At 37.5% G+C, this 13,757-nt stretch overlaps 1 protein-coding gene across 4 annotated transcripts in view; it reads left to right on the top strand.

Moving 5' to 3' along the window:
* The window catches only part of mtor (mechanistic target of rapamycin kinase), a 344,442-nt gene that overhangs the window by 243,318 nt on the left and 87,367 nt on the right, over positions 1–13,757 (top strand). The window lies entirely within an intron of this gene.

Consider the following 13,757-nt stretch of genomic DNA (forward strand, 5'->3'; position numbering starts at 1 on the left):
ATTGTACTCCACTTTCTTTTAAAAGTCCAACTGAGTTTTTGTCACTGTTGCGGCTTTGTTGGTAAAAGCATTTCTACATTGCTCAGCCAGCTCTGGGGAATGTTCAATGAAAATATCTCTTTCTCTGCTGTTAGCACATTTACCTTCCTACTATCCTTTAGAGATATCCTTTTCTAACTGCCACTTGTGGATTCTCTTCTTGGACTGAGAAAATGATGATGATCAGGTCAATTTTCTTTTCTTCAGTGTCTGTTTTTGCACAAGAATGTGTCTCTGCAGTTGGTGTCACCCTCATGATATCCAAGGCACATGCCCCACATGCCCCAATCCTTCTCAGAGCAGCTTTCTTTTCAGCTAGCTTTAGCTCCTTAAAGAAAATCTTGCCTTTATGATTTACAGCTCCACACACAGCACTCCCACCATCAAAACTTTCTTTGTGTTTCTTGTAGATGTATGCCTCTTTTCAAATCTATTTTCTGATTTATCTTGTCTTTCTACCAAGATGATTCTGAGCTGTTCAAGTTTCTCAAAAATGTCTTCCTGTTTCCTTAACTTCAACAGGAGGTCAAAGTGATTCTCTGTAGTTACACCATTATCAGGGTCAATCATTAAGTTAAGCTAGTCTCTTTTTACAAATTCAGGCAGTTTACTCTCAAAAGACTTGATTATGAGAGGGTTCTTGATTGCCCTTTACAGCAGGAATTCTTTCCAGTTCTTCAGTACTTTCCACGGCCATTGTTACCTTGTTGCCATATCAGTTTTCCAGTACTCTAAACACATCCTCAGCAGTTCTATAACTTGACAGCATCAGTTCTTTAACAATTCTGTTATCCAAGCTGTCCAGGAGCTGGATTTTCTTGACCTCTGCTAATCCAGTTGGTTTTCCTTGTTTCTGAAAACTTTACCAATCCTTCTCCCAATAACTAAATTTAGGCAAACTAGTTGGTTTTATTAGGGCCCAAGCGAAAATTCGCGCAGGGCCCTCTTGTTCTTCTAAGGATTATTATTATTATTTTTTTTTTTTTTTTTTTTCCGTCTTCCGGGGCTTTTTGGGGGCCTTAACATGCTCAAAAACTCTTGAAAATTGGCACACACATTGGAATCCGCGGCCATTAGGACGCCGGAGAGGCTGGTACCCGGGCGTGGCAGGGGGGCTCGACAGCGCCCCCTTGAAAAAAGTCTGAAAATTTGGTCCATATATTAAACATGCTTGCACGTATTAGTATGAAACTCGGTACACATATAGACCTCATCGGGCCGAACAACTTTCGCGCTCTAAGTTAATCGCCACGCCAACAGGAAGTCAGCTATTAAGGGTTGTTTGAAAAACGCATGCTCTGGAATTTGATATACTCCTCCTAGACGATTAATCCGATCGCCACCAAACTCGGTCAGCATGAAGTCAAGACACTGATGATTAAAAATTGCCAGGGGATTTTTGATATCTCGAACGGTTTGGCCGTGGCGAGGCAACGAATTTATGGCGAGAAAAAGGAAACAGGAAATGTGTTATAACGTCTTAATACATATATTGATCTTTATGAAACTTCACGAGTGTGTTCGTTATAGGAGTCTGATCACATGGATGTGACTATTGTGAGTCAAAGTTATAGCGCCACCAACTGGCAGCAGGAAGTGTATCACTTTTTGAAATGTTTTGAGATCACCCTCTTATTTTTACCTGATTTGCTTCAAACTTCATCAGTGTAATGTCAATACACAGCAGATGTAGACCTATGACAGGATTTTTGATATTTGAAATATTGTTGCCATGGCAACAGGTCAAACTGTAATAATATTCTTGAGTGTTTTTGAGGCTCTTAACATGCTTCAAATTGCATGAAACTCGACACACACATCAATATTGTCAACCAGTAGACATGGACAAAGCCATAGAAATGGGCGTGGTGGAGGGGCTCAGTAGCGCCACCTTTTGACAAAAGTGGGGGGTTAGTTTTTCCTACAGTCACCAAACTCGGTACACATATTATTCTCTTCAAGCCGGAAAATTTTCTAATTTACATTCATTAGCTCCGACCAACAGGAAGTCAGCTATTTTGGTTTGAATGTTAATTTTTTGAAAAAACAGGCTATGAATTTTATACTACTACTCCTACAGGGTTTATCCAATTTACACCAAGCTTTTTTTAACTTGTTGCGAACACATTGAAGTTGTTTAATTGCAAACGGATTTTGGATATCTCAAACGGTTTGGCCGTAGCGAGGCAACGAATTTATGGCGAGAAAAGGGAAACAGGAAATGTGTTATAACTTCTGCATACATTGATTGATGTTTATGAAACTTCAGGAGTGTGTTGGTTGTAGTAGTCTGATCACATGGATGTAACTATTGTGAGTCAAAGTTATAGCGCCACCAAATGGCAGCAAGAAGTGTATCACTTTTAAAATGCTTTGAGATCACCCTCTTATTTTTACCTGATTTGCTTCAAACTTCATCAGTGTAATGTCAATACACAGCAGATGTAGACCTATGACAGGATTTTTGATATTTGAAATATTGTTGCCATGGCAACAGGTCAAACTGTAATAATATTCTTGAGTGTTTTTGAGGCTCTTAACATGCTTCAAATTGCATGAAACTCGACACACACATCAATATTGTCAACCAGTAGACATGGACAAAGCCATAGAAATGGGCGTGGTGGAGGGGCTCAGTAGCGCCACCTTTTGACAAAAGTGGGGGTTAGTTTTTCCTACAGTCACCAAACTCGGTACACATATTATTCTCATCAAGCCGGACAATTTTCTAATTTACATTCATTAGCTCCGACCAACAGGAAGTCAGTTATTTTGGTTTGAATGTTAATTTTTTGAAAAAACAGGCTATGAATTTTATACTACTACTCCTACAGGGTTTATCCAATTTACACCAAGCTTTTTTTAACTTGTTGCTAACACATTGAAGTTGTTTAATTGCAAACAGATTTTGGATATCTCAAACGGTTTGGCCGTGGCGAGGCAACAAATTTATGGCAAGAAAAGGGAAACAAAGTGTTATAACTTCTGCATACATTAATTGATTTTGATGAAACTTTGGCTTAGTCTTCGTTGTACAAGGCTGATCACATGGATTTGACTATTGTGATTCAAAGTCATAGCGCCACCAACTGGAAGCAGAAAATGTTTCACTTTCAGCATACATTGAGATCACCCTCTTATTTTTACCTGATTTGCTTCAAAATTCATCAGAATAATGTTAAAACTTGGCACATGTAATCCTTTGAAAATGGGCAGGGAGGAGGGGCTCTATAACGGCACCTTGTAGTGCAGTAAATGTGGAGTGAATTTGACATAGTCCTTTGATGTTTAACCGTTTTAAGTGCCTATTGCCCGCTGTGCACAGTTGCCCTGAAGCCACCGGGGTGGCGGTGCCACCGGGCTTGGGCCCGCCATCGCTGCTCGCAGCTATATTTCTTACAATTGGTATAATCAGCATAGTTTGGAGAGCTGTGTTTGTGTCTATAGGACCTGCAAATTGAGAACTTCTTTCAGCATTGCGTGCAATAATAAACTCACTGTTTCTTGAAATAAGTCTATTACTTTTAACTGCTTTACTCTTCTCTCAAATTCCTCTTTCTCTGTTGTAGAAATCCATTGCTCCCAGGTGGATAGAGTTTTGACTGCTCTGCTCATGAGCCTTTCCAAGTGAATTAGTTGAACTTCATTTCCTTCACAGTTGACACCAGCAACAGGTATTAAAGCACAGGCTTTGGTCACAAGCTTTCTCAGCTTCATGGACTGTAACAGTCAATTCCTCTTGGCAATATCATGTTAATTTGGACAATTTTTTGCACCTCTTCGAACTTTGTCTCACAATTTGGGGTGTAACTATTCACTTGTTTTCTCGATGCATCGATTACAAGTCCTGATGATGCATATGCATCGATCTTAAAACATGTTTTTTGAATCGTGAATCATTAATTTCGGTCAATAATCAATGTAAAATGCAAAGAATCGGATTAATCTCAATTCTATCGCCAGGTCATTGCGTGGTCACTACTGTTGCAATAAAACGCTCTTATTGCGTGGAAATGTCACAGTTATTTTTTATAAGATAAAATACTGAAGTTTTACGTAAACGGGTCATTGACATTACCTGAGCAGTTGAAGTAAAACCCGCTTATTCAAGGATGTGCATTTAATGCATGGACAGAGCAAACACATACGGTGCGTTCCAAACGGAATATATATCGCCCTCCAAAGGGCACTTCGGGGTGAAAATAATCACGGCCACCATATTGGAGGGTCGTTCCAAACCGAAGTGCTCAAAACTGGACACTTCAAAGGGCCCTTCGGAATGAAGGATTTCGAAGGGTACAACTGATGGACACTTCAGGCCCCCATGATCCTTTGCACAGGGAAGTTGTTTGGCATCACAGAATGGGTACAGGAGGTTAGGAGTTTGATTTTACCTATTTTTGTTGTATGTATAGTATTTTTCTATACTACTGTAATATTTAAACAAGTTAGATTTGGTACATTATTATGGTCAAAACGACATTGTACTTCAACAAAAAATACTTTACAGCTCCTTTTATCAGTCCATTCAAATGTTTAAAATACATAGATACAATATACAATATGGTGCGATAAACCTAAAATAAATAAATAAACTAACGTTAAAAAAAGGGCGCAGCTTGCACAGTCTACTCCTCCTTGATTGTCTCGTTAAAATGACGCTGAAGTGCGTTCCAAAAGAAGAGTTTTTTTGACCCCTACACCCTTCATCCCTTCGAAGCACTCACTTTGGAGGGTAAACCCTTTGAAGGGATTAGGGCATAGGGATGAGCCCTTCCGAATGGAACGCAGGGCTAATGTAAGGGCATCTTTAAACAGCCAATTAATGGCTGCTCTAAAGTGGGTCTGTGTCTGCTCAGAATTCAGTGTAAAGACGCAATGCCGCATTAAAGCAGACTTAAAATATGCTGGGTCTGACCCACCTCAGCCCCTAGTATCAAAGGTGACTCTGATAGTGTTCTGGTTCAGTGTAAATGAACGTGAAATATAGCCGCCCTAAACTACGTCATTGTCATGACAACCAAAAGCATTCCAGTCAGCTCAGGCGGCACAAGATTCAAGAAGCAGGAGACGAAAAATATAGAGCTTGGGAAACTACATCACTGCACGTTGCATTCTGGGTAGTCGCCGCCATGTTTTAGGTCACGCTCAGGAGCGTACAATGACAACAAATACAAATCACCAGATGAAAAAACGACTGTATTTACGTTATTTCTTTTAAGAGCTGCTTGCACTTGCTTAGAATAAATGGACTAATATTTGAATCTCTTGTGTTCATTCGATCGCTCAGTCGTGTGGCCAGGAGACGATATACACACGCATAGAAATCATACTGTCGCCTTCGATTGGACCACACACAGGAGTGATTTCTCTATTGCAGTTTTTAATAACTAAGTGGCACCGATATATCTGCCAGATAAAATAATAAACACAATATAGATTGATCTCAGCCAGCATATCATCATATCGCCATGATTTCTTAATGTTAAAGCATTAAGGGATAACATAACAGCATGACCCTCTGTAATGCAGCTCTGAAATGAATTATATTGTGGAGTCGCTACACCAATTAAGTTTTACTGGACTTAAATGGAACAAATACATGATTTCTTACTGAGAGAAGCTGAACAATGAATCAAAGGTGTGCTGCTTTGTGAACACGGAGAGTGATTGCAACAAGCTATATCGCAAATAACATTTCTAAACATTTTCGTACATTATTAATGGCGTGAGCACTTACATATTTCAAGCAGATCAGAAATTATGAATCTGTAATAAATAAATACAAATGACAAAGCCACATTTTGGTCAAGTTTATTTTCATTGAGTTTCACTTTCACCATTGTGTTGCTTTATTAGTTTAGTAAACACCAAACTAATAAAGCATGCTATGTACAGAAAAGCAAATGAGCCCAGAATATGAACGCAACACATTTAATTACACATAAGCATTTTCCTCCCATAAAGAAAACGCTTAATGGACAGTGACATTAAAAAAAAAGACCAAACTTAGTAAACACTAATAAAGCATACTATACAGAAAAATTGGTGTGTGCAGAATTGTATTTTTTAATATCACTTAGTACATTAAGCGACGTTAAGCATTTTCTTTATAACGGTTTTATACGGATGAAAACTTAACGTGGAATAAGACGTGTTTTCATATTCTGGGATCATCTGCTTTGCTGTACATAGTTTCTATGGGAGGAAAACGTTTAACATGAAATTAAATGCGTTGGGTTCAAATTCTGGGCTCAACTGCTTTTCTGTACATAGTATGGTTTGTTAGTATGACGTTTACTTACACTAAGCCACGTTAAGCGTTTTAGAATATCCCAAAAATTGGACAAAATGGTGCTTCATTTTTTAACATCTGTTTTCCACGCTGGTCAGTATATGCAGATAGTTCATAACACAGCCAGCGTTCACCATTCTAATATGTTTTTAACTGTATAATATAAATTTTAACATCTACCTCCACTGTTTCCCAGTCTCTACTGTACTGTCGGTGACCTAAAGTCCCAGAATGCATTGCGTTGCTGACGTCACGTTCACAGACTCTATAGTGCAAAATAAAAAAATGTCTACCAACAAGGGGCAGTGAAGTAAAAGAGTCCTGTACTCACATCGTGAAGCAAACCACCAAAATAACAGCAGAGAATCGTTGTGTGTCATCAATTGGCTTTCGCCATTTGTATTCATCCTGTCAGAGACTGTCAGATCAACGAGCTGCCACATTTCTCTAAGATACGGTAAAATGCTTAACACAATCGGCATCACTATGATTTGCATTGTTATATTATATTCAAAAATCATCTCCTTGAGGACAGTATTTCACCCACACACGACGGTCTGGTGACATCTGCTGTCCTGCCTGACACACAAATGCTAGCATCATTTGTTGTTTCTGGCTCTTTGGAAAAGGAAAAAAAAATGTTCGACCTCTTTTAATCCTGTGGTGATCTACCCGTGATAATGAATCATTTCTTTGTAGCATTTGTTCCAACTGTAACAATTTTTATTAAAAAAATTGAAAATAACTATCAGTACCACAGAATTATGACAAACATCAAAGCGTGAGATAGCTATAGCACGCAGAGGAAATTAATTTAAAATTTTGTATTATTTTTATTTAATTGTTTATTATTTCATTATTTTTTAATTCATTTTGTTAAAACTATAGTTTTAAAATAGTTATGTTCAAGGCATTGTTTCCTGCGATTTTAATTCCTGTGTAAATGCATTTATGCCACTTCAGAGAAGCATTAAACATTTTTGTGATTTTGTGCCGCTTCAGAGTTGGTTTCTGTGCCGCTTTTTCTGTGTAAAGATGCCTTAAGTGTCTAAATGCATACGCACAGTTCCAATGAATGATAATGAATTAATGAAAATAAATTAAATTTAACTTAATGTTGTTAAACTGAATGTGCAAAGGAAACTGCTGAAGTAACTACAACATTAACAACACTGAAATAAGAGTGCGCGGTTTATCTATCAATCAGATGTGCATTAAAGTTGCGTTCATTACTATAGCAACAGTAAACACCCAACGCATTTTCTTTCAGAAACACCATAAGGAAAATGTTCCGTATAAAGATAACAAAGAGGGCTTTTATAACTATTCTGTGAAGAAAAGTTAGTTTAGGATTATTTGGAAAAGTGCATGATATTCTAAGGTAGTCTCTTCATGTAAGCATTAGTATGTTTATTGTACCTGGAACACTTTAACCCTCAGGGGTCTGAGGATTTTTGGGGCCCTGGAGAAGTTTTGACATGCCCTAACATTTGTGCTTTTTTCAGTTGTTCATAAACATATAAATGACAAAAGTGTCATTACACTATATTCAGCACAAACTAGGCTACAATAATATGTGAGGAACATGTATGTACGTGTTTGTGTTTTTGAAGGAATAACGTTTATGCGTGGTTATTGAAAAAACAAAAAACTTAAGTCACTGAAATAAAGCCAAAAAATATATATTAAATCTGTGTTCACAAGACTTCTGGGTATTGGAGGTTGTAGACTAGAGTTTTTGCTTCAGAATGATATAAAAAATTATGCTGCCTGCTCCTTCATATAAAACAATAGAGAGATTTAAATTTTGTAAGACACTTTTTGTCAAGAAACACAGTATGTGTGGAGGCGTGAATCATCATGAATAATGGGTCATTTACACCTGAGAAGACAAAAGAATTGCATAATGAGTTGTAATGACTTGCATAAATAATGAGGCCTTTCAGTCAGGTAGGCTGTGAAAAAACACTCTGTGATAATGTCTCAAGCTCATCATGGTGTATATCAAACATACATAAAAAACAGCAATACTGTGAAATATTATTACAATTTAAAATAATGGTATTCTATTATATACTTTAAAATATAATGTATTTCTGTGATGCAAAGTTTCTGAACAATTATGTTACCTCTATGGCATTTCATATAGGCTTTTAGCTTAAAAGCATGCACATTTGGAGAAATATTGATGGATTCTCATATGTTTATGTCAATTTCCTATACAGAGGACTAATATTTATTCAATATTTATTGTCATCACTTTGAGCGCTGGATACTGTGTTTTCAATTCATACTTGCAGCCGGAGGGCGCTCTGTACACCTTTAGTCCACAAATTCATCTAAAGAAGAACCACCCTCTGACTCTCCAGGAACTAACAGAGGCCAGAGATCGCGTTAACATCCAGATAAACACTTTTCAAGACAATAAATACACGATTGAGATGATATATGCATGTATTGACTCAGAATTTGCGTCTGAATAGCGCTGGCTCCTTGGCCTTGGCCGTGGCCGCATTAGCGGATAATGAGCTGAATCACAGACTTCTGACATGGCTCTCTTTTCATACAGATTACATAAACAGAATTTTTGTTTTCGATTTGACTTACACGAATTAAAACTTTTCTAAAAAATTTTTAGACATAAGTTTATTTTTTTTGTGATTAGTATTCACTAAGTTACAGTTCATTTTCTGAGAACTATCAGATTGGACTTCGTTCAGAGGGAGACGACAGATCACGCATCATGTTAGTTTTCTTTATTCTGCAAAAGGCACAACATTTTGTTTTTACTCTGAGTGTACACAAATAAAAGAAGATATTCCACAGATTAAAATGGTGTATATGTTGTTAATTGTGTATGTGCAACATTGACTGAGTATTTTGAGTCTCTTTCACACTGGTAAGAAAAAAACCAAGGTGGTATCGCCGGCGGTACCTCAGACCTCAGAGTGTTAATAAGGTTGTGTAGCCATTAACACTATCCTACTTCCTACACTATAGTTAACATGAACAATACTTTCAAAGCCTTTTAAAATTTTGGCTTATGTAAATTTCTACAAATGCCAATTTTTAGGCTATTAATATAAATTTATGTGGCATCATTAAGAACTGATATGAACTTACATTAACAATGGACAAAAGGTTGTTTTTTGCCCTTACTCTCTGACCTCCTGAAGGCCACTGTGTAATTCTCACCCTGACTAAGACACATTGGGGGAAGCATTTCAGTAACCCTAATGAATACATATAAAAATGCAGAATCGAATCAATTGAATCGCATCGAATTTTAATGTGATTCGTCTTGAATCGAATCGTTCTGAATTTGCAAAAATCTTTCTTGAATCGAATCGAACACCTATGAATCGTGAATCGAATCAAATCGATTCACTTTCTACCCAAAGATTCACAGTCCTACTCACAATCACTAAAAGTCTTCTCCATATCCGCAGCCTGCTGCATTTCAAGCTCCACTTTCTCATCACTCTTTGCTTTAGCTTCCAGCTCTGCCAACAGTCCCATCTTATAGTCATCATTCACATCAAAATGTGCTCTTGCACTTGAAGACAGTTTCTAGAAGATTCAATCATTTGACTTTACTCTCGAATGAGAAGTTTAGCTTGCTTGATAAAACACATCTTTGCAATGGTCCTCTCCCTCTTAAGTTGGTCCACTGTGTTCCCCAAAGCTTCTTCTGATTTTTTCCTTTGCACCAGCTTTATTTTCTGGACCATCAGAAGCCTTTGATCTTCTTATCCACAAGCTTGGTTATTAAGTGTCAAGTTGTATAGGGATTTTCAGCCTCAATGTCTGCCCAAACTTGAAAAAGGTTTCAGTCAATTTCAGAGGGCACTCAAAACATCAGATTCTTCATCATCATAACAACTTATTGAAAATCTTTCAGCAACAACTTGATTTTCATTTGCTTATTTTCAATGCTTAATTCAGATGCTTAGCTTAATAACCTATACAGAGAAACACTGTAATGACTGGATCGATCAAACACACAATTGTAAAAGTTAATCATCACCCATGCAGATTCTGTAATGTCTGGCCTCCCCATTGAGATCTAGCACCCTTCTGCTTCACTCATACACTTCAAAGGACATTGATTGTTCTCAATACAAGAATCAGACATGCAGCCCATAAAAACGGCATCCTTTCCACTTATTCATTGACAAATTCGCTCAAATTAATGAACATGCATTTCCCCTGTACATTTTGTGTATTTTTACTGTTTGTATATTGTTCTTTTGTATTTTATGTAGTGTTATGCATGCCTGATGACAGGACTACTAGATAATGTAGCCCATCTCATATCAAAATACTCGTCGTTTAATGACGTTTAATCACACTTTGGTGGACATCACCATCTCTTAGAATGCATTGTGTGTTTGTTATAATTATCAGAGTATAAATGGCCAGCTTACTCCCCTTATGCAAACTTCACAGTGACTTCCCACTCTTCTGCCTTTGTTCTTGATGATTCTGCTGATTGCTGTTCACGTGAGACCTCACCTGGCCACCCAGGCCGGCGCATCAAGAATTTCTCTCGAGACTGCATATTCAACAGCTAAGGCATTTGAACACTACACAGCGATTTAGTACTAAGTTGTGAACCCCATTGTTAAAAAAGGTGCTTTATAGTGAGAAATGTTGGTTCTTCCAGCTTTTTAAATGACCCTTTTCATTTCTCCATTCCTCTGTTATGCTACGGTTCAGTTCACTTCAGTTCAGCTTGTTTCGCTGGTGGAAGGCTGGGATGATTTCTGTTCAAAATATTTGTTTAATTTTGGAGGAGAAGTTGATGTCAGACACCAGAAGGGTGATGACAATTTTAGTTTCAAGAAAATAACAACTTTCGCTACACATCACACCTGCAAACGATGACAGTGGCTTTTGTGAACACGACGGCCATGCGTTGAGTTTCAGCATTGCAAGCACCACGTATGCAAGCTTCTTGCCTCAGGTGCCATTTAGGTAGGCAGTTCTACTCACTGTCTCAGGAGCCACTGCGGTGTGGCCCCAGCACAGCAACCCCCAGTCAAATTGGAGAGCACTCATCTCAGCTATCTGAGGCAACACTTCTGGCTGTGGTGAGCCCAGACACCCTTGCAGAAACTTGCCACAACACTTTCACTTTCGAGTTATTGTGCAAATTTACTTCAGTATCTGCCTTGAAATCAAAAAGGGGTATAATCAACCATGGGACACAGGATTCAACTCCAAATGGCTTTTACTGTTTGTTGACTTCCATAGTTGGAAAAAAAAAAATACTATGGAAGTCAATGGTGCCCCAGAACTGTTCAGTTTCCCACATTCTTCAAAATATCTTCCTTTGTGTTCAAAAGAACAAAGAAATTTATACAGGTTTGGAACAACCTGAGGGTGAGTAAATGATTACAGAATTTTCATTTTTGGGTGAACTATCCCTTTAAGTCTCCTTGAGGGTTCTGTTCTCAGCTCCTCAGCACAAATCTGAATGAGAGTGGAGCAAGCCCCTCCTTTTATACCTGTGTGTCTTGGGAGTGGCATGAAAATTCCACTTGCCAATTTTATTGCTGTTTTCAGAATCAGAGGAGTTTGTTGCTCTCAAGGGCATCCCCTATAGTCTCAGTTCACAACATCTCAATTCATTACAAAGCTGGGCAGACCCAGGATATTTGTAATATATCTCTGATAAATAAATTAATAAATTATGGAATCATTTTCATTTTTGGGTGAACTATTCCTTTAATGCAGTGACATCCACTGCTTTCTCAGACCAGCTTTGGCTGAATTATCACTGAAAATGTATTCTTCCATTGATTTCGGAAGATGTTCTGAAAATTACTTCTGTCTTTGAAAAGGTTCACAGTGTTTCCCATACATTGACTAGACTGTGGCGGCCCGCCACATTCAAATTTGTCCCGCCACAGTCTCAAAATGAAACGGAAATTAGGTTTGTCGTGATATTTAAATTACCGTCTGATAATTGCACTCTTTTATATGGCAAAAGTGGGAGACATAGAGCAAAATAAGTAGACTAGCACCAATTAAGTTTTCGTGCACTATATTCAAAGTCATCTGAAGCCATTCCATAGCTTCATGTGAGGGACAGAAGAATATGTACATCGTTAAGTTCACGGTCAGAAACTGTCAATCATTTTCTGTTCAGCACTAAAACAGCGCGCCGCGTTCGGTAACGACAGTCAGCACAGTAAAACTATCCAATATGATTCCTATTATAATACTTGATATGTAGATAAAGGGCTGTGGATTTGCATAAAATGACTTTTTCTTGCTGGAGTTTTTAGCTGTTTCTGAACGATATCATCATACTGGCTACAGGATGTCTGTTAGATCGCACAACACAAGGACTATGAATTTGCGTCACACGCACAATAACTGGAATTTAAAAAAGTGAGAAGAAACATGTTTAATAAACTGTTAGAAGCAGATATACACAGGGATTCTCTTTGCACCGTGAAGTTTTCAATGCGCAGCGCAACTGCACGCTCTGACTCCACATTGCTTCAAGCACATCATTCTGCACTCGGGATGCGCATTAGCGTTTTTTTGCTGCTGTTTTGAAGCGTTTCATATTATCATGGTTTTGCACACTGAAAGATTATTAATAGCCTATTTTGTTCTGTCGTACCTATCATAGCTTGTTGTCCCATTAAAAAGCTGCACAATACATTTAAAATAAGCGTCTTTTAATCTTACATTAATATAAATAGGCCCTACATATAATTATTTACATATAAATCTAATATAAATCGTTTTTTCATTTCATAAGAATACAATTAGTAATTTAAAACTTTTTTATTAACATTTGGATTTATAAAATTACTGTGCAAAGTTGTTGCAAAGAATTAGGCTAGAATACTTTTTGCTGCTGAATTATATATTATTCATAGTTTACTTATTTATTTATTGGTCAGCTTATGATTATATATTTTTATTCATTTGATATTTTTCTCTATAGTGAAGTAGTGTGTTTAGTGCATTCTGGATTGGTTAACAAATCAAAGAGTGACCATTAGTTCCACAAATACAGATGTATAGATACAGGCTCCCACTAATAAATTCATTCAACAAAGGTAACCTCTTTTGCTACATATTTTTAATGGTTTAAATGTATAATCTACATGTTTGACCACTTATGAACATTTAGCCTACTATATGTTGTGTACATGACTAATGTGCCCTACCATCACCAATAAATAAATTACTTTTAGACCACAAAATTGTTTACAAGAGAACAAATTTCTTCATTGATCTAGTCACATAATTTTGCTCTCAGAATGCACCAGATTTATGCATTTAAATTTAAAATGTACAAAATGTTCCTCCGGGGGGGCATGCCCCTGGACCCCCCTAGAGGAACCGATGTCCGCCCACCACAGTCTCACAAAATCCTGTGGGAAACACTGGGTTCATA

The sequence above is a fragment of the Chanodichthys erythropterus genome, chromosome 9, assembly GCF_024489055.1.
Source record: "Chanodichthys erythropterus isolate Z2021 chromosome 9, ASM2448905v1, whole genome shotgun sequence".
NCBI lineage: Eukaryota > Metazoa > Chordata > Actinopteri > Cypriniformes > Xenocyprididae > Chanodichthys > Chanodichthys erythropterus.